The sequence below is a fragment of the Crinia signifera genome, chromosome 3, assembly GCF_055691185.1.
Source record: "Crinia signifera chromosome 3, ASM5569118v1, whole genome shotgun sequence".
NCBI classification, from domain to species: domain Eukaryota; kingdom Metazoa; phylum Chordata; class Amphibia; order Anura; family Myobatrachidae; genus Crinia; species Crinia signifera.
Window position 1 is genome coordinate 108,198,848 of NC_139219.1, and position 19,068 is coordinate 108,217,915.

A 19,068-nucleotide genomic window follows, 5' to 3' on the forward strand; every position below is an offset into this window, starting at 1 on the left:
ATTCCCACCTGCCAAGAGAGAGGTCTGGATCTGAAAAGGGAATAAACACCAAACAAATGTTGTACTAAAAGCATATGACTCTTAGCTTGGGAGTTTTATTTCTATTGACTAAGCTGGCCAGGCTTTGTTACAGTGTTGTAGCATCAAGGCAAGGCAACGCTTGCTCTTCAATCTACACTATTAAACCAAAGCAAAGTTTCCACATTCAGTAGATCCTGATATTCCTGCATGGTTTCACCCACTGATGTACACCTGAAACAGCGATATATTTTGTTAAAGAGTGCCTGGCTCTTTGCATTTTGGTGGTGCAGGTATAGAATTTAACATACAATGATTTAGTGGTAGAATCTTGTGGTTTAGTGGTAGAATTCTCGCCTGCCATGAGGGAGGCATGGATCTGAAAAGGGAATAAACACCACCCAATGTTGTGCTCAAAGCAAATGACTCTTAGATTTGGAGTCTTATTCGCTATTGACTCAGATAGCTAGGCTTTTTTACAGTGTTATGGCATCATGGCAAGGCAAGGATTGCCCTTCAATTTATAAAACCAAAGCAAGGTTTCCACATTTAGTAGTTCCTGAGATTCCTGCTTGGTTTCACACACTGATGTACACCTCTTTTAAGTTTCAAATAAAACACGTTTGGTTGTGTAGTGACAGAGATCTCGCCTGTAGAATTCTGGGAAAAAACACCGCCCAACGTGGGGCTCGAACCCACGACCCTGAGATTAAGAGTCTCATGCTCTACCGACTGAGCTAGCCAGGCTTGGTTACTGTGATGTGACAAAAAGGCCACTCAAGCCAAGGAGTGCCCTACAAGCTATTAAAGTAGATCTAGGCTACCACATTCAGTACACTGAGATGCATGCTTGGTTTCACACATTGAGGAAAATGGGTAAGTAACCTTGAAGTAAAATGTGAAGCATTGGTTGTTCAGTGGTAGAATTCTCGCCTGCCACGCGGGAGGCCCGGGTTCGATTCCCGGCCAATGCAGTACTCAAGTTTTACTGAAATTATGGTATATTTTGTTAAAGAGTGTCTGGCTCTTTGCATTTTGGTGGTGCAGGTATAGAATTCCACATACAATAAATTAATGTTAGAATCTTGTGGTTAAGTGGTAGAATTCCCACCTGCCAAGAGAGAGGTCTGGATCTGAAAAGGGAATAAACACCAAACAAATGTTGTACTAAAAGCATATGACTCTTAGCTTGGGAGTTTTATTTCTATTGACTAAGCTGGCCAGGCTTTGTTACAGTGTTGTAGCATTAAGGTAAGGCAACGCTTGCTCTTCAATCTACACTATTAAACCAAAGCAAAGTTTCCACATTCAGTAGATCCTGATATTCCTGCATGGTTTCACCCACTGATGTACACCTGAAACAGCGATATATTTTGTTAAAGAGTGCCTGGCTCTTTGCATTTTGGTGGTGCAGGTATAGAATTTAACATACAATGATTTAGTGGTAGAATCTTGTGGTTTAGTGGTAGAATTCTCGCCTGCCATGAGGGAGGCATGGATCTGAAAAGGGAATAAACACCACCCAATGTTGTGCTCAAAGCAAATGACTCTTAGATTTGGAGTCTTATTCGCTATTGACTCAGATAGCTAGGCTTTTTTACAGTTTTATGGCATCATGGCAAGGCAAGGATTGCCCTTCAATTTATAAAACCAAAGAAAGGTTTCCACATTTAGTAGATCCTGAGATTCCTGCTTGGTTTCACACACTGATGTACACCTCTTTTAAGTTTCAAATAAAACACTTTTGGTTGTGTAGTGACAGAGATCTCAACCTGTAGAATTCTGGGAAAAAACACCGCCCAACGTGGGGCTCGAACCCACAACCCTGAGATTAAGAGTCTCAGGCTCTACCGACTAAGCTAGCCAGGCTTGGTTACTGTTGTGTGACAAAAAGGCCACTCAAGCCAAGGAGTGCCCTACAAGCTATTAAAGTAGATCTAGGCTACCACATTCAGTACACTGAGATGCATGCTTGGTTTCACAAATTGAGGAAAATGGGTAAGTAACCGTGAAGTAAAATGTGAAACATTGGTTGTTCAGTGGTAGAATTCTCGCCTGCCACGCGGGAGGCCCGGGTTCGATTCCCGGCCAATGCAGTACTTAAGTTTTACTGAAATTATGGTATATTTTGTTAAAGAGTGTCTGGCTCTTTGCTTTTTGGTGGTGCAGGTATAGAATTCCACATACAATAAATTAATGTTAGAATCTTGTGGTTTAGTGGTAGAATTCCCACCTGCCAAGAGAGAGGTCTGGATCTGAAAAGGGAATAAACACCAAACAAATGTTGTACTAAAAGCATATGACTCTTAGCTTGGGAGTTTTATTTCTATTGACTAAGCTGGCCAGGCTTTGTTACAGTGTTGTAGCATCAAGGCAAGGCAACGCTTGCTCTTCAATCTACACTATTAAACCAAAGCAAAGTTTCCACATTCAGTAGATCCTGATATTCCTGCATGGTTTCACCCACTGATGTACACCTGAAACAGCGATATATTTTGTTAAAGAGTGCCTGGCTCTTTGCATTTTGGTGGTGCTGTTATAGAATTTAACATACAATGATTTAGTGGTAGAATCTTGTGGTTTAGTGGTAGAATTCTCGCCTGCCATGAGGGAGGCATGGATCTGAAAAGGGAATAAACACCACCCAATGTTGTGCTCAAAGCAAATGACTCTTAGATTTGGAGTCTTATTCGCTATTGACTCAGATAGCTAGGCTTTTTTACAGTGTTATGGCATCATGGCAAGGCAAGGATTGCCCTTCAATTTATAAAACCAAAGCAAGGTTTCCACATTTAGTAGATCCTGAGATTCCTGCTTGGTTTCACACACTGATGTACACCTCTTTTAAGTTTCAAATAAAACACGTTTGGTTGTGTAGTGACAGAGATCTCGCCTGTAGAATTCTGGGAAAAAACACCGCCCAACGTGGGGCTCGAACCCACAACCCTGAGATTAAGAGTCTCATGCTCTACCGACTAAGCTAGCCAGGCTTGGTTACTGTTGTGTGACAAAAAGGCAAGGAGTGCCCTACAAGCTATTAAAGTAGATCTAGGCTACCACATTCAGTACACTGAGATGCATGCTTGGTTTCACACATTGAGGAAAATGGGTAAGTAACCGTGAAGTAAAATGTGAAGCATTGGTTGTTCAGTGGTAGAATTCTCGCCTGCCACGCGGGAGGCCCGGGTTCGATTCCCGGCCAATGCAGTACTCAAGTTTTACTGAAATTATGGTATATTTTGTTAAAGAGTGCCTGGCTCTTTGCATTTTGGTGGTGCAGGTATAGAATTCCACATACAATAAATTAATGGTAGAATCTTGTGGTTTAGTGGTAGAATTCCCACCTGCCAAGAGAGAGGTCTGGATCTGAAAAGGGAATAAACACCAAACAAATGTTGTACTAAAAGCATATGACTCTTAGCTTGGGAGTTTTATTTCTATTGACTAAGCTGGCCAGGCTTTGTTACAGTGTTGTAGCATCAAGGCAAGGCAACGCTTGCTCTTCAATCTACACTATTAAACCAAAGCAAAGTTTCCACATTCAGTAGATCCTGATATTCCTGCATGGTTTCACCCACTGATGTACACCTGAAACAGCGATATATTTTGTTAAAGAGTGCCTGGCTCTTTGCATTTTGGTGGTGCAGGTATAGAATTTAACATACAATGATTTAGTGGTAGAATCTTGTGGTTTAGTGGTAGAATTCTCGCCTGCCATGAGGGAGGCATGGATCTGAAAAGGGAATAAACACCACCCAATGTTGTGCTCAAAGCAAATGACTCTTAGATTTGGAGTCTTATTCGCTATTGACTCAGATAGCTAGGCTTTTTTACAGTGTTATGGCATCATGGCAAGGCAAGGATTGCCCTTCAATTTATAAAACCAAAGCAAGGTTTCCACATTTAGTAGTTCCTGAGATTCCTGCTTGGTTTCACACACTGATGTACACCTCTTTTAAGTTTCAAATAAAACACGTTTGGTTGTGTAGTGACAGAGATCTCGCCTGTAGAATTCTGGGAAAAAACACCGCCCAACGTGGGGCTCGAACCCACGACCCTGAGATTAAGAGTCTCATGCTCTACCGACTGAGCTAGCCAGGCTTGGTTACTGTGATGTGACAAAAAGGCCACTCAAGCCAAGGAGTGCCCTACAAGCTATTAAAGTAGATCTAGGCTACCACATTCAGTACACTGAGATGCATGCTTGGTTTCACACATTGAGGAAAATGGGTAAGTAACCTTGAAGTAAAATGTGAAGCATTGGTTGTTCAGTGGTAGAATTCTCGCCTGCCACGCGGGAGGCCCGGGTTCGATTCCCGGCCAATGCAGTACTCAAGTTTTACTGAAATTATGGTATATTTTGTTAAAGAGTGTCTGGCTCTTTGCATTTTGGTGGTGCAGGTATAGAATTCCACATACAATAAATTAATGTTAGAATCTTGTGGTTAAGTGGTAGAATTCCCACCTGCCAAGAGAGAGGTCTGGATCTGAAAAGGGAATAAACACCAAACAAATGTTGTACTAAAAGCATATGACTCTTAGCTTGGGAGTTTTATTTCTATTGACTAAGCTGGCCAGGCTTTGTTACAGTGTTGTAGCATTAAGGTAAGGCAACGCTTGCTCTTCAATCTACACTATTAAACCAAAGCAAAGTTTCCACATTCAGTAGATCCTGATATTCCTGCATGGTTTCACCCACTGATGTACACCTGAAACAGCGATATACTTTGTTAAAGAGTGCCTGGCTCTTTGCATTTTGGTGGTGCAGGTATAGAATTTAACATACAATGATTTAGTGGTAGAATCTTGTGGTTTAGTGGTAGAATTCTCGCCTGCCATGAGGGAGGCATGGATCTGAAAAGGGAATAAACACCACCCAATGTTGTGCTCAAAGCAAATGACTCTTAGATTTGGAGTCTTATTCGCTATTGACTCAGATAGCTAGGCTTTTTTACAGTGTTATGGCATCATGGCAAGGCAAGGATTGCCCTTCAATTTATAAAACCAAAGCAAGGTTTCCACATTTAGTAGATCCTGAGATTCCTGCTTGGTTTCACACACTGATGTACACCTCTTTTAAGTTTCAAATAAAACACGTTTGGTTGTGTAGTGACAGAGATCTCGCCTGTAGAATTCTGGGAAAAAACACCGCCCAACGTGGGGCTCGAACCCACGACCCTGAGATTAAGAGTCTCATGCTCTACCGACTGAGCTAGCCAGGCTTGGTTACTGTGATGTGACAAAAAGGCCACTCAAGCCACGGAGTGCCCTACAAGCTATTAAAGTAGATCTAGGCTACCACATTCAGTACACTGAGATGCATGCTTGGTTTCACACATTGAGGAAAATGGGTAAGTAACCGTGAAGTAAAATGTGAAGCATTGGTTGTTCAGTGGTAGAATTCTCGCCTGCCACGCGGGAGGCCCGGGCTCGATTCCCGGACAATGCAGTACTCAAGTTTTACTGAAATTATGGTATATTTTGTTAAAGAGTGGCTGGCTCTTTGCATTTTGGTGGTGCAGGTAAAGAATTCCACATACAATAAATTAATGGTAGAATCTTGTGGTTTAGTGGTAGAATTCCCACCTGCCAAGAGAGAGGTCTGGATCTGAAAAGGGAATAAACACCAAACAAATGTTGTACTAAAAGCATATGACTCTTAGCTTGGGAGTTTTATTTCTATTGACTAAGCTGGCCAGGCTTTGTTACAGTGTTGTAGCATCAAGGCAAGGCAACGCTTGCTCTTCAATCTACACTATTAAACCAAAGCAAAGTTTCCACATTCAGTAGATCCTGATATTCCTGCATGGTTTCACCCACTGATGTACACCTGAAACAGCGATATATTTTGTTAAAGAGTGCCTGGCTCTTTGCATTTTGGTGGTGCAGGTATAGAATTTAACATACAATGATTTAGTGGTAGAATCTTGTGGTTTAGTGGTAGAATTCGCGCCTGCCATGAGGGAGGCATGGATCTGAAAAGGGAATAAACACCACCCAATGTTGTGCTCAAAGCAAATGACTCTTAGATTTGGAGTCTTATTCGCTACTGACTCAGATAGCTAGGCTTTTTTACAGTGTTATGGCATCATGGCAAGGCAAGGATTGCCCTTTAATCTATAAAACCAAAGCAAGGTTTCCACATTTAGTAGATCCTGAGATTCCTGCTTGGTTTCACACACTGATGTACACCTCTTTTAAATTTCAAATAAAACACGTTTGGTTGTGTAGTGACAGAGATCTCGCCTGTAGAATTCTGGGAAAAAACACCACCCAACGTGGGGCTCGAACCCACGACCCTGAGATTAAGAGTCTCATGCGCTACCGACTGAGCTAGCCAGGCTTGGTTACTGTGATTTGACAAAAAGGCCACTCAAGCCAAGGAGTGCAATACAAGCTATTAAAGTAGATCTAGGCTACCACATTCAGTACACTGAGATGCATGCTTGGTTTCACACATTGAGGAAAATGGGTAAGTAACCGGGAAGTAAAATGTGAAGCATTGGTTGTTCAGTGGTGGAATCCTAGCCTGCCACGCGGGAGGCCCGGGTTCGATTCCCGGCCAATGCAGTACTCAAGTTTTACTGAAATTATGGTATATTTTGTTAAAGAGTGTCTGGCTCTTTGCATTTTGGTGGTGCAGGTAAAGAATTCCACATACAATAAATTAATGTTAGAATCTTGTGGTTAAGTGGTAGAATTCCCACCTGACAAGAGAGAGGTCTGGATCTGAAAAGGGAATAAACACCAAACAAATGTTGTACTAAAAGCATATGACTCTTAGCTTGGGAGTTTTATTTCTATTGACTAAGCTGGCCAGGCTTTGTTACAGTGTTGTAGCATCAAGGCAAGGCAACGCTTGCTCTTCAATCTACACTATTAAACCAAAACAAAGTTTCCACATTCAGTAGATCCTGATATTCCTGCATGGTTTCACCCACTGATGTACACCTGAAACAGCAATATATTTTGTTAAAGAGTGCCTGGCTCTTTGCATTTTGGTGGTGCAGGTATAGAATTCAACATACAATGATTTAGTGGTAGAATCTTGTAGTTTAGTGGTAGAATTCTCGCCTGCTATGAGGGAGGCATGGATCTGAAAAGGGAATAAACACCACCCAATGTTGTGCTCAAAGCAAATGACTCTTAGATTTGGAGTCTTATTCGCTATTGACTCAGATAACTAGGCTTTTTTACAGTGTTATGGCATCATGGCAAGGCAAGGATTGCCCTTCAATCTATAAAACCAAAGCTAGGTTTCCACATTTAGTAGATCCTGAGATTCCTGCTTGGTTTCACACACTGATGTACACCTCTTTTAAGTTTCAAATAAAACACGTTTGGTTGTGTAGTGACAGAGATCTCGCCTGTAGAATTCTGGGAAAAAACACCGCCCAACGTGGGGCTCGAACCCACGACCCTGAGATTAAGAGTCTCATGCTCTACCGACTGAGCTAGCCAGACTTGGTTACTGTTGTGTGACAAAAAGGCCACTCAAGCCAAGGAGTGCCCTACAAACTATTAAAGTAGATCTAGGCTACCACATTCAGTACACTGAGATGCATGCTTGGTTTCACAAATTGAGGAAAATGGGTAAGTAACCGTGAAGTAAAATGTGAAGCATTGGTTGTTCAGTGGTAGAATTCTCGCCTGCCATGCGGGAGGCCCGGGTTCGATTCCCGGCCAATGCAGTACTCAAATTTTACTGAAATTATGGTATATTTTGTTAAAGAGTGTCTGGCTCTTTGCATTTTGGTGGTGCAGGTAAAGAATTCCACATACAATAAATTAATGTTAGAATCTTGTGGTTAAGTGGTAGAATTCCCACCTGCCAAGAGAGAGGTCTGGATCTGAAAAGGGAATAAACACCAAACAAATGTTGTACTAAAAGCATATGACTCTTCGCTTGGGAGTTTTATTTCTATTGACTAAGCTGGCCAGGCTTTGTTACAGTGTTGTAGCATCAAGGCAAGGCAAGGCTTGCTCTTCAATCTACACTATTAAACCAAAGCAAAGTTTCCACATTCAGTAGATCCTGATATTCCTGCATGGTTTCACCCACTGATGTACACCTGAAACAGCGATATATTTTGTTAACGAGTGCCTGGCTCTTTGCATTTTGGTGGTGCAGGTATAGAATTTAACATACAATGATTTAGTGGTAGAATCTTGTGGTTTAGTGGTAGAATTCTCGCCTGCCATGAGGGAGGCATGGATCTGAAAAGGGAATAAACACCACCCAATGTTGTGCTCAAAGCAAATGACTCTTAGATTTGGAGTCTTATTCGCTATTGACTCAGATAGCTAGGCTTTTTTACAGTGTTATGGCATCATGGCAAGGCAAGGATTGCCCTTCAATCTATAAAACCAAAGCAAGGTTTCCACATTTAGTAGATCCTGAGATTCCTGCTTGGTTTCACACACTGATGTACACCTCTTTTAAATTTCAAATAAAACACGTTTGGTTGTGTAGTGACAGAGATCTCGCCGGTAGAATTCTGGGAAAAAACACCACCCAACGTGGGGCTCGAACCCACGACCCTGAGATTAAGAGTCTCATGCTCTACCGACTGAGCTAGCCAGGCTTGGCTACTGTGATTTGACAAAAAGGCCACTCAAGCCAAGGAGTGCAATACAAGCTATTAAAGTAGATCTAGGCTACCACATTCAGTACACTGAGATGCATGCTTGGTTTCACACATTGAGGAAAATGGGTAAGTAACCGTGAAGTAAAATGTGAAGCATTGGTTGTTCAGTGGTAGAATTCTCGCCTGCCACGCGGGAGGCCCGGGTTCGATTCCCGGCCAATGCAGTACTCAAGTTTTACTGAAATTATGGTATATTTTGTTAAAGAGTGTCTGGCTCTTTGCATTTTGGTGGTGCAGGTATAGAATTCCACATACAATAAATTTATGTTAGAATCTTGTGGTTTAGTGGTAGAATTCCCACCTGCCAAGAGAGAGGTCTGGATCTGAAAAGGGAATAAACACCAAACAAATGTTGTACTAAAAGCATATGACTCTTAGCTTGGGAGTTTTATTTCTATTGACTAAGCTGGCCAGGCTTTGTTACAGTGTTGTAGCATCAAGGCAAGGCAACGCTTGCTCTTCAATCTACACTATTAAACCAAAGCAAAGTTTCCACATTCAGTAGATCCTGATATTCCTGCATGGTTTCACCCACTGATGTACACCTGAAACAGCAATATATTTTGTTAAAGAGTGCCTGGCTCTTTGCATTTTGGTGGTGCAGGTATAGAATTCAACATACAATGATTTAGTGGTAGAATCTTGTAGTTTAGTGGTAGAATTCTCGCCTGCTATGAGGGAGGCATGGATCTGAAAAGGGAATAAACACCACCCAATGTTGTGCTCAAAGCAAATGACTCTTAGATTTGGAGTCTTATTCGCTATTGACTCAGATAACTAGGCTTTTTTACAGTGTTATGGCATCATGGCAAGGCAAGGATTGCCCTTCAATCTATAAAACCAAAGCTAGGTTTCCACATTTAGTAGATCCTGAGATTCCTGCTTGGTTTCACACACTGATGTACACCTCTTTTAAGTTTTAAATAAAACACGTTTGGTTGTGTAGTGACAGAGATCTCGCCTGTAGAATTCTGGGAAAAAACACCGCCCAACGTGGGGCTCGAACCCACGACCCTGAGATTAAGAGTCTCATGCTCTACCGACTGAGCTAGCCAGGCTTGGTTACTGTTGTGTGACAAAAAGGCCACTCAAGCCAAGGAGTGCCCTACAAACTATTAAAGTAGATCTAGGCTACCACATTCAGTACACTGAGATGCATGCTTGGTTTCACAAATTGAGGAAAATGGGTAAGTAACCGTGAAGTAAAATGTGAAGCATTGGTTGTTCAGTGGTAGAATTCTCGCCTGCCATGCGGGAGGCCCGGGTTCGATTCCCGGCCAATGCAGTTCTCAAGTTTTACTGAAATTATGGTATATTTTGTTAAAGAGTGTCTGGCTCTTTGCATTTTGGTGGTGCAGGTAAAGAATTCCACATACAATAAATTAATGTTAGAATCTTGTGGTTAAGTGGTAGAATTCCCACCTGCCAAGAGAGAGGTCTGGATCTGAAAAGGGAATAAACACCAAACAAATGTTGTACTAAAAGCATATGACTCTTAGCTTGGGAGTTTTATTTCTATTGACTAAGCTGGCCAGGCTTTGTTACAGTGTTGTAGCATCAAGGCAAGGCAACGCTTGCTCTTCAATCTACACTATTAAACCAAAGCAAAGTTTCCACATTCAGTAGATCCTGATATTCCTGAATGGTTTCACCCACTGATGTACACCTGAAACAGCGATATATTTTGTTAAAGAGTGCCTGGCTCTTTGCATTTTGGTGGTGCAGGTATAGAATTCAACATACAATGATTTAGTGGTAGAATCTTGTGGTTTAGTGGTAGAATTCTCGCCTGCCATGAGGGAGGCATGGATCTGAAAAGGGAATAAACACCACCCAATGTTGTGCTCAAAGCAAATGACTCTTAGATTTGGAGTCTTATTCGCTATTGACTCAGATAGCTAGGCTTTTTTACAGTGTTATGGCATCATGGCAAGGCAAGGATTGCCCTTCAATCTATAAAACCAAAGCAAGGTTTCCACATTTAGTAGATCCTGAGATTCCTGCTTGGTTTCACACACTGATGTACACCTCTTTTAAGTTTCAAATAAAACATGTTTGGTTGTGTAGTGACAGAGATCTCGCCTGTAGAATTCTGGGAAAAAACACCGCCCAACGTGGGGCTCGAACCCACGACCCTGAGATTAAGAGTCTCATGCTCTACCGACTGAGCTAGCCAGGCTTGGTTACTGTGATTTGACAAAAAGGCCACTCAAGCCAAGGAGTGCCCTACAAGCTATTAAAGTAGATCTAGGCTACCACATTCAGTACACTGAGATGCATACTTGGTTTCACACATTGAGGAAAATGGGTAAGTAACCGTGAAGTAAAATGTGAAGCATTGGTTGTTCAGTGGTAGAATTCTCGCCTGCCACGCGGGAGGCCCGGGTTCGTTTCCCGGCCAATGCAGTACTCAAGTTTTACTGAAATTATGGTATATTTTGTTAAAGAGTGTCTGGCTCTTTGCTTTTTGGTGGTGCAGGTATAGAATTCCACATACAATAAATTAATGTTAGAATCTTGTGGTTTAGTGGTAGAATTCCCACCTGCCAAGAGAGAGGTCTGGATCTGAAAAGGGAATAAACACCAAACAAATGTTGTACTAAAAGCATATGACTCTTAGCTTGGGAGTTTTATTTCTATTGACTAAGCTGGCCAGGCTTTGTTACAGTGTTGTAGCATCAAGGCAAGGCAAGGCTTGCTCTTCAATCTACACTATTAAACCAAAGCAAAGTTTCCACATTCAGTAGATCCTGATATTCCTGCATGGTTTCACCCACTGATGTACACCTGAAACAGCGATATATTTTGTTAAAGAGTGCCTGGCTCTTTGCATTTTGGTGGTGCATGTATAGAATTTAACATACAATGATTTAGTGGTAGAATCTTGTGGTTTAGTGGTAGAATTCGCGCCTGCCATGAGGGAGGCATGGATCTGAAAAGGGAATAAACACCACCCAATGTTGTGCTCAAAGCAAATGACTCTTAGATTTGGAGTCTTATTCGCTATTGACTCAGATAGCTAGGCTTTTTTACAGTGTTATGGCATCATGGCAAGGCAAGGATTGCCCTTCAATTTATAAAACCAAAGCAAGGTTTCCACATTTAGTAGATCCTGAGATTCCTGCTTGGTTTCACACACTGATGTACACCTCTTTTAAGTTTCAAATAAAACACGTTTGGTTGTGTAGTGACAGAGATCTCGCCTGTAGAATTCTGGGAAAAAACACCGCCCAACGTGGGGCTCGAACCCACGACCCTGAGATTAAGAGTCTCATGCTCTACCGACTGAGCTAGCCAGGTTTGGTTACTGTTGTGTGACAAAAAGGCCACTCAAGCCAAGGAGTGCCCTACAAGCTATTAAAGTAGATCTAGGCTACCACATTCAGTACACTGAGATGCATGCTTGGTTTCACAAATTGAGGAAAATGGGTAAGTAACCGTGAAGTAAAATGTGAAGCATTGGTTGTTCAGTGGTAGAATTCTCGCCTGCCACGGGGGAGGCCCGGGTTCGTTTCCCGGCCAATGCAGTACTCAAGTTTTACTGAAATTATGGTATATTTTGTTAAAGAGTGTCTGGCTCTTTGCTTTTTGGTGGTGCAGGTATAGAATTCCACATACAATAAATTAATGTTAGAATCTTGTGGTTTAGTGGTAGAATTCCCACCTGCCAAGAGAGAGGTCTGGATCTGAAAAGGGAATAAACACCAAACAAATGTTGTACTAAAAGCATATGACTCTTAGCTTGGGAGTTTTATTTCTATTGACTAAGCTGGCCAGGCTTTGTTACAGTGTTGTAGCATCAAGGCAAGGCAACGCTTGCTCTTCAATCTACACTATTAAACCAAAGCAAAGTTTCCACATTCAGTAGATCCTGATATTCCTGCATGGTTTCACCCACTGATGTACACCTGAAACAGCGATATATTTTGTTAAAGAGTGCCTGGCTCTTTGCATTTTGGTGGTGCAGGTATAGAATTTAACATACAATGATTTAGTGGTAGAATCTTGTGGTTTAGTGGTAGAATTCTCGCCTGCCATGAGGGAGGCATGGATCTGAAAAGGGAATAAACACCACCCAATGTTGTGCTCAAAGCAAATGACTCTTAGATTTGGAGTCTTATTCGCTATTGACTCAGATAGCTAGGCTTTTTTACAGTGTTATGGCATCATGGCAAGGCAAGGATTGCCCTTCAATCTATAAAACCAAAGCAAGGTTTCCACATTTAGTAGATCCTGAGATTCCTGCTTGGTTTCACACACTGATGTACACCTCTTTTAAGTTTCAAATAAAACACGTTTGGTTGTGTAGTGACAGAGATCTCGCCTGTAGAATTCTGGGAAAAAACACCGCCCAACGTGGGGCTCGAACCCACGACCCTGAGATTAAGAGTCTCATGCTCTACCGACTGAGCTAGCCAGGCTTGGTTACTGTGATTTGACAAAAAGGCCACTCAAGCCAAGGAGTGCAATACAAGCTATTAAAGTAGATCTAGGCTACCACATTCAGTACACTGAGATGCATGCTTGGTTTCACACATTGAGGAAAATGGGTAAGTAACCGTGAAGTAAAATGTGAAGCAAAATGTGAAGCATTGGTTGTTCAGTGGTAGAATTCTCGCCAGCCACGCGGGAGGCCCGGGTTTGATTCCCGGCCCATGCAGTACTCAAGTTTTACTGAAATTATGGTATATTTTGTTAAAGAGTGTCTGGCTCTTTGCATTTTGGTGGTGCAGGTATAGAATTCCACATACAATAAATTAATGGTAGAATCTTGTGGTTTAGTGGTAGAATTCCCACCTGCCAAGAGAGAGGTCTGGATCTGAAAAGGGAATAAACACCAAACAAATGTTGTACTAAAAGCATATGACTCTTAGCTTGGGAGTTTTATTTCTATTGACTAAGCTGGCCAGGCTTTGTTACAGTGTTGTAGCATCAAGGCAAGGCAACGCTTGCTCTTCAATCTACACTATTAAACCAAAGCAAAGTTTCCACATTCAGTAGATCCTGATATTCCTGCATGGTTTCACCCACTGATGTACACCTGAAACAGCGATATATTTTGTTAAAGAGTGCCTGGCTCTTTGCATTTTGGTGGTGCAGGTATAGAATTTAACATACAATGATTTAGTGGTAGAATCTTGTGGTTTAGTGGTAGAATTCTCGCCTGCCATGAGGGAGGCATGGATCTGAAAAGGGAATAAACACCACCCAATGTTGTGCTCAAAGCAAATGACTCTTAGATTTGGAGTCTTATTCGCTATTGACTCAGATAGCTAGGCTTTTTTACAGTTTTATGGCATCATGGCAAGGCAAGGATTGCCCTTCAATTTATAAAACCAAAGAAAGGTTTCCACATTTAGTAGATCCTGAGATTCCTGCTTGGTTTCACACACTGATGTACACCTCTTTTAAGTTTCAAATAAAACACTTTTGGTTGTGTAGTGACAGAGATCTCAACCTGTAGAATTCTGGGAAAAAACACCGCCCAACGTGGGGCTCGAACCCACAACCCTGAGATTAAGAGTCTCAGGCTCTACCGACTAAGCTAGCCAGGCTTGGTTACTGTTGTGTGACAAAAAGGCCACTCAAGCCAAGGAGTGCCCTACAAGCTATTAAAGTAGATCTAGGCTACCACATTCAGTACACTGAGATGCATGCTTGGTTTCACAAATTGAGGAAAATGGGTAAGTAACCGTGAAGTAAAATGTGAAACATTGGTTGTTCAGTGGTAGAATTCTCGCCTGCCACGCGGGAGGCCCGGGTTCGATTCCCGGCCAATGCAGTACTTAAGTTTTACTGAAATTATGGTATATTTTGTTAAAGAGTGTCTGGCTCTTTGCTTTTTGGTGGTGCAGGTATAGAATTCCACATACAATAAATTAATGTTAGAATCTTGTGGTTTAGTGGTAGAATTCCCACCTGCCAAGAGAGAGGTCTGGATCTGAAAAGGGAATAAACACCAAACAAATGTTGTACTAAAAGCATATGACTCTTAGCTTGGGAGTTTTATTTCTATTGACTAAGCTGGCCAGGCTTTGTTACAGTGTTGTAGCATCAAGGCAAGGCAACGCTTGCTCTTCAATCTACACTATTAAACCAAAGCAAAGTTTCCACATTCAGTAGATCCTGATATTCCTGCATGGTTTCACCCACTGATGTACACCTGAAACAGCGATATACTTTGTTAAAGAGTGCCTGGCTCTTTGCATTTTGGTGGTGCAGGTATAGAATTTAACATACAATGATTTAGTGGTAGAATCTTGTGGTTTAGTGGTAGAATTCTCGCCTGCCATGAGGGAGGCATGGATCTGAAAAGGGAATAAACACCACCCAATGTTGTGCTCAAAGCAAATGACTCTTAGATTTGGAGTCTTATTCGCTATTGACTCAGATAGCTAGGCTTTTTTACAGTGTTATGGCATCATGGCAAGGCAAGGATTGCCCTTCAATTTATAAAACCAAAGCAAGGTTTCCACATTTAGTAGATCCTGAGATTCCTGCTTGGTTTCACACACTGATGTACACCTCTTTTAAGTTTCAAATAAAACACGTTTGGTTGTGTAGTGACAGAGATCTCGCCTGTAGAATTCTGGGAAAAAACACCGCCCAACGTGGGGCTCGAACCCACGACCCTGAGATTAAGAGTCTCATGCTCTACCGACTGAGCTAGCCAGGCTTGGTTACTGTGATGTGACAAAAAGGCCACTCAAGCCAAGGAGTGCCCTACAAGCTATTAAAGTAGATCTAGGCTACCACATTCAGTACACTGAGATGCATGCTTGGTTTCACACATTGAGGAAAATGGGTAAGTAACCTTGAAGTAAAATGTGAAGCATTGGTTGTTCAGTGGTAGAATTCTCGCCTGCCACGCGGGAGGCCCGGGTTCGATTCCCGGCCAATGCAGTACTCAAGTTTTACTGAAATTATGGTATATTTTGTTAAAGAGTGGCTGGCTCTTTGCATTTTGGTGGTGCAGGTATAGAATTCCACATACAATAAATTAATGGTAGAATCTTGTGGTTTAGTGGTAGAATTCCCACATGCCAAGAGAGAGGTCTGGATCTGAAAAGGGAATAAACACCAAACAAATGTTGTACTAAAAGCATATGACTCTTAGCTTGGGAGTTTTATTTCTATTGACTAAGCTGGCCAGGCTTTGTTACAGTGTTGTAGCATCAAGGCAAGGCAACGCTTGCTCTTCAATCTACACTATTAAACCAAAGCAAAGTTTCCACATTCAGTAGATCCTGATATTCCTGCATGGTTTCACCCACTGATGTACACCTGAAACAGCGATATATTTTGTTAAAGAGTGCCTGGCTCTTTGCATTTTGGTGGTGCAGGTATAGAATTTAACATACAATGATTTAGTGGTAGAATCTTGTGGTTTAGTGGTAGAATTCTCGCCTGCCATGAGGGAGGCATGGATCTGAAAAGGGAATAAACACCACCCAATGTTGTGCTCAAAGCAAATGACTCTTAGATTTGGAGTCTTATTCGCTATTGACTCAGATAGCTAGGCTTTTTTACAGTGTTATGGCATCATGGCAAGGCAAGGATTGCCCTTCAATTTATAAAACCAAAGCAAGGTTTCCACATTTAGTAGATCCTGAGATTCCTGCTTGGTTTCACACACTGATGTACACCTCTTTTAAGTTTCAAATAAAACACGTTTGGTTGTGTAGTGACAGAGATCTCGCCTGTAGAATTCTGGGAAAAAACACCGCCCAACGTGGGGCTCGAACCCACGACCCTGAGATTAAGAGTCTCATGCTCTACCGACTGAGCTAGCCAGGCTTGGTTACTGTGATGTGACAAAAAGGCCACTCAAGCCAAGGAGTGCCCTACAAGCTATTAAAGTAGATCTAGGCTACCACATTCAGTACACTGAGATGCATGCTTGGTTTCACACATTGAGGAAAATGGGTAAGTAACCTTGAAGTAAAATGTGAAGCATTGGTTGTTCAGTGGTAGAATTCTCGCCTGCCACGCGGGAGGCCCGGGTTCGATTCCCGGCCAATGCAGTACTCAAGTTTTACTGAAATTATGGTATATTTTGTTAAAGAGTGGCTGGCTCTTTGCATTTTGGTGGTGCAGGTATAGAATTCCACATACAATAAATTAATGGTAGAATCTTGTGGTTTAGTGGTAGAATTCCCACCTGCCAAGAGAGAGGTCTGGATCTGAAAAGGGAATAAACACCAAACAAATGTTGTACTAAAAGCATATGACTCTTAGCTTGGGAGTTTTATTTCTATTGACTAAGCTGGCCAGGCTTTGTTACAGTGTTGTAGCATCAAGGCAAGGCAACGCTTGCTCTTCAATCTACACTATTAAACCAAAGCAAAGTTTCCACATTCAGTAGATCCTGATATTCCTGCATGGTTTCACCCACTGATGTACACCTGAAACAGCGATATATTTTGTTAAAGAGTGCCTGGCTCTTTGCATTTTGGTGGTGCAGGTATAGAATTTAACATACAATGATTTAGTGGTAGAATCTTGTGGTTCAGTGGTAGAATTCTCGCCTGCCATGAGGGAGGCATGGATCTGAAAAGGGAATAAACACCACCCAATGTTGTGCTCAAAGCAAATGACTCTTAGATTTGGAGTCTTATTCGCTATTGACTCAGATAGCTAGGCTTTTTTACAGTGTTATGGCATCATGGCAAGGCAAGGATTGCCCTTCAATTTATAAAACCAAAGCAAGGTTTCCACATTTAGTAGATCCTGAGATTCCTGCTTGGGTTCACACACTGATGTACACCTCTTTTAAGTTTCAAATAAAACACGTTTGGTTGTGTAGTGACAGAGATCTCGCCTGTAGAATTCTGGGAAAAAACACCGCCCAACGTGGGGCTCGAACCCACGACCCTGAGATTAAGAGTCTCATGCTCTACCGACTGAGCTAGCCAGGCTTGGTTACTGTGATGTGACAAAAAGGCCACTCAAGCCAAGGAGTGCCCTACAAGCTATTAAAGTAGATCTAGGCTACCACATTCAGTACACTGAGATGCATGCTTGGTTTCACACATTGAGGAAAATGGGTAAGTAACCTTGAAGTAAAATGTGAAGCATTGGTTGTTCAGTGGTAGAATTCTCGCCTGCCACGCGGGAGGCCCGGGTTCGATTCCCGGCCAATGCAGTACTCAAGTTTTACTGAAATTATGGTATATTTTGTTAAAGAGTGTCTGGCTCTTTGCATTTTGGTGGTGCAGGTATGAGGGAGGCATGGATCTGAAAAGGGAATAAACACCACCCAATGTTGTGCTCAAAGCAAATGACTCTTAGATTTGGAGTCTTATTCGCTATTGACTCAGATAGCTAGGCTTTTTTACAGTGTTATGGCATCATGGCAAGGCAAGGATTGCCCTTCAATTTATAAAACCAAAGCAAGGTTTCCACATTTAGTAGATCCTGAGATTCCTGCTTGGTTTCACACACTGATGTACACCTCTTTTAAGTTTCAAATAAAACACGTTTGGTTGTGTAGTGACAGAGATCTCGCCTGTAGAATTCTGGGAAAAAACACCGCCCAATGTGGGGCTCGAACCCACGACCCTGAGATTAAGAGTCTCATGCTCTACCGACTGAGCTAGCCAGGCTTGGTTACTGTGATGTGACAAAAAGGCCACTCAAGCCAAGGAGTGCCCTACAAGCTATTAAAGTAGATCTAGGCTACCACATTCAGTACACTGAGATGCATGCTTGGTTTCACACATTGAGGAAAATGGGTAAGTAACCTTGAAGTAAAATGTGAAGCATTGGTTGTTCAGTGGTAGAATTCTCGCCTGCCACGCGGGAGGCCCGGGGTTCGATTCCCGGCCAATTCAGTACTCAAGTTTTACTGAAATTATGGTATATTTTGTTAAAGAGTGGCTGGCTCTTTGCATTTTGGTGGTGCAGGTATAGAATTCCACATACAATAAATTAATGGTAGAATCTTGTGGTTTAGTGGTAGAATTCCCACCTGCCAAGAGAGAGGTCTGGATCTGAAAAGGGAATAAACACCAAACAAATGTTGTACTAAAAGCATATGACTCTTAGCTTGGGAGTTTTATTTCTATTGACTAAGCTGGCCAGGCTTTGTTACAGTGTTGTAGCATCAAGGCAAGGCAACGCTTGCTCTTCAATCTACACTATTAAACCAAAGCAAAGTTTCCACATTCAGTAGATCCTGATATTCCTGCATGGTTTCACCCACTGATGTACACCTGAAACAGCGATATATTTTGTTAAAGAGTGCCTGGCTCTTTGCATTTTGGTGGTGCAGGTATAGAATTTAACATACAATGATTTAGTGGTAGAATCTTGTGGTTCAGTGGTAGAATTCTCGCCTGCCATGAGGGAGGCATGGATCTGAAAAGGGAATAAACACCACCCAATGTTGTGCTCAAAGCAA

The 19,068-nt window shown here is 42.0% G+C and overlaps 16 non-coding genes across 16 annotated transcripts; 7 read left to right on the plus strand and 9 right to left on the minus strand.

The window, feature by feature from the left end:
* Positions 1-692: 692 nt before the first annotated feature.
* TRNAK-CUU (transfer RNA lysine (anticodon CUU)) lies at positions 693-765 on the minus strand. The gene has a single exon. It is a non-coding gene; the product is annotated as a tRNA-Lys (tRNA).
* A 156-nt stretch (positions 766-921) lies between these two features.
* TRNAG-GCC (transfer RNA glycine (anticodon GCC)) lies at positions 922-992 on the plus strand. The gene has a single exon. It is a non-coding gene; the product is annotated as a tRNA-Gly (tRNA).
* A 2,162-nt stretch (positions 993-3,154) lies between these two features.
* On the plus strand, positions 3,155-3,225 carry TRNAG-GCC (transfer RNA glycine (anticodon GCC)). Its single transcript has one exon. It is a non-coding gene; the product is annotated as a tRNA-Gly (tRNA).
* An 821-nt stretch (positions 3,226-4,046) lies between these two features.
* TRNAK-CUU (transfer RNA lysine (anticodon CUU)) lies at positions 4,047-4,119 on the minus strand. The gene has a single exon. It is a non-coding gene; the product is annotated as a tRNA-Lys (tRNA).
* Positions 4,120-4,275: 156 nt separating this feature from the next.
* TRNAG-GCC (transfer RNA glycine (anticodon GCC)) lies at positions 4,276-4,346 on the plus strand. Its single transcript has one exon. It is a non-coding gene; the product is annotated as a tRNA-Gly (tRNA).
* An 821-nt stretch (positions 4,347-5,167) lies between these two features.
* On the minus strand, positions 5,168-5,240 carry TRNAK-CUU (transfer RNA lysine (anticodon CUU)). Its single transcript has one exon. It is a non-coding gene; the product is annotated as a tRNA-Lys (tRNA).
* Positions 5,241-8,759: 3,519 nt separating this feature from the next.
* Positions 8,760-8,830, plus strand: TRNAG-GCC (transfer RNA glycine (anticodon GCC)). The gene has a single exon. It is a non-coding gene; the product is annotated as a tRNA-Gly (tRNA).
* Positions 8,831-9,651: 821 nt separating this feature from the next.
* On the minus strand, positions 9,652-9,724 carry TRNAK-CUU (transfer RNA lysine (anticodon CUU)). The gene has a single exon. It is a non-coding gene; the product is annotated as a tRNA-Lys (tRNA).
* A 1,048-nt stretch (positions 9,725-10,772) lies between these two features.
* On the minus strand, positions 10,773-10,845 carry TRNAK-CUU (transfer RNA lysine (anticodon CUU)). Its single transcript has one exon. It is a non-coding gene; the product is annotated as a tRNA-Lys (tRNA).
* Positions 10,846-13,014: 2,169 nt separating this feature from the next.
* Positions 13,015-13,087, minus strand: TRNAK-CUU (transfer RNA lysine (anticodon CUU)). Its single transcript has one exon. It is a non-coding gene; the product is annotated as a tRNA-Lys (tRNA).
* A 2,182-nt stretch (positions 13,088-15,269) lies between these two features.
* On the minus strand, positions 15,270-15,342 carry TRNAK-CUU (transfer RNA lysine (anticodon CUU)). The gene has a single exon. It is a non-coding gene; the product is annotated as a tRNA-Lys (tRNA).
* Positions 15,343-15,498: 156 nt separating this feature from the next.
* On the plus strand, positions 15,499-15,569 carry TRNAG-GCC (transfer RNA glycine (anticodon GCC)). The gene has a single exon. It is a non-coding gene; the product is annotated as a tRNA-Gly (tRNA).
* An 821-nt stretch (positions 15,570-16,390) lies between these two features.
* TRNAK-CUU (transfer RNA lysine (anticodon CUU)) lies at positions 16,391-16,463 on the minus strand. Its single transcript has one exon. It is a non-coding gene; the product is annotated as a tRNA-Lys (tRNA).
* A 156-nt stretch (positions 16,464-16,619) lies between these two features.
* On the plus strand, positions 16,620-16,690 carry TRNAG-GCC (transfer RNA glycine (anticodon GCC)). Its single transcript has one exon. It is a non-coding gene; the product is annotated as a tRNA-Gly (tRNA).
* Positions 16,691-17,511: 821 nt separating this feature from the next.
* Positions 17,512-17,584, minus strand: TRNAK-CUU (transfer RNA lysine (anticodon CUU)). Its single transcript has one exon. It is a non-coding gene; the product is annotated as a tRNA-Lys (tRNA).
* A 156-nt stretch (positions 17,585-17,740) lies between these two features.
* TRNAG-GCC (transfer RNA glycine (anticodon GCC)) lies at positions 17,741-17,811 on the plus strand. The gene has a single exon. It is a non-coding gene; the product is annotated as a tRNA-Gly (tRNA).
* The last annotated feature ends 1,257 nt before the right edge of the window (positions 17,812-19,068 follow it).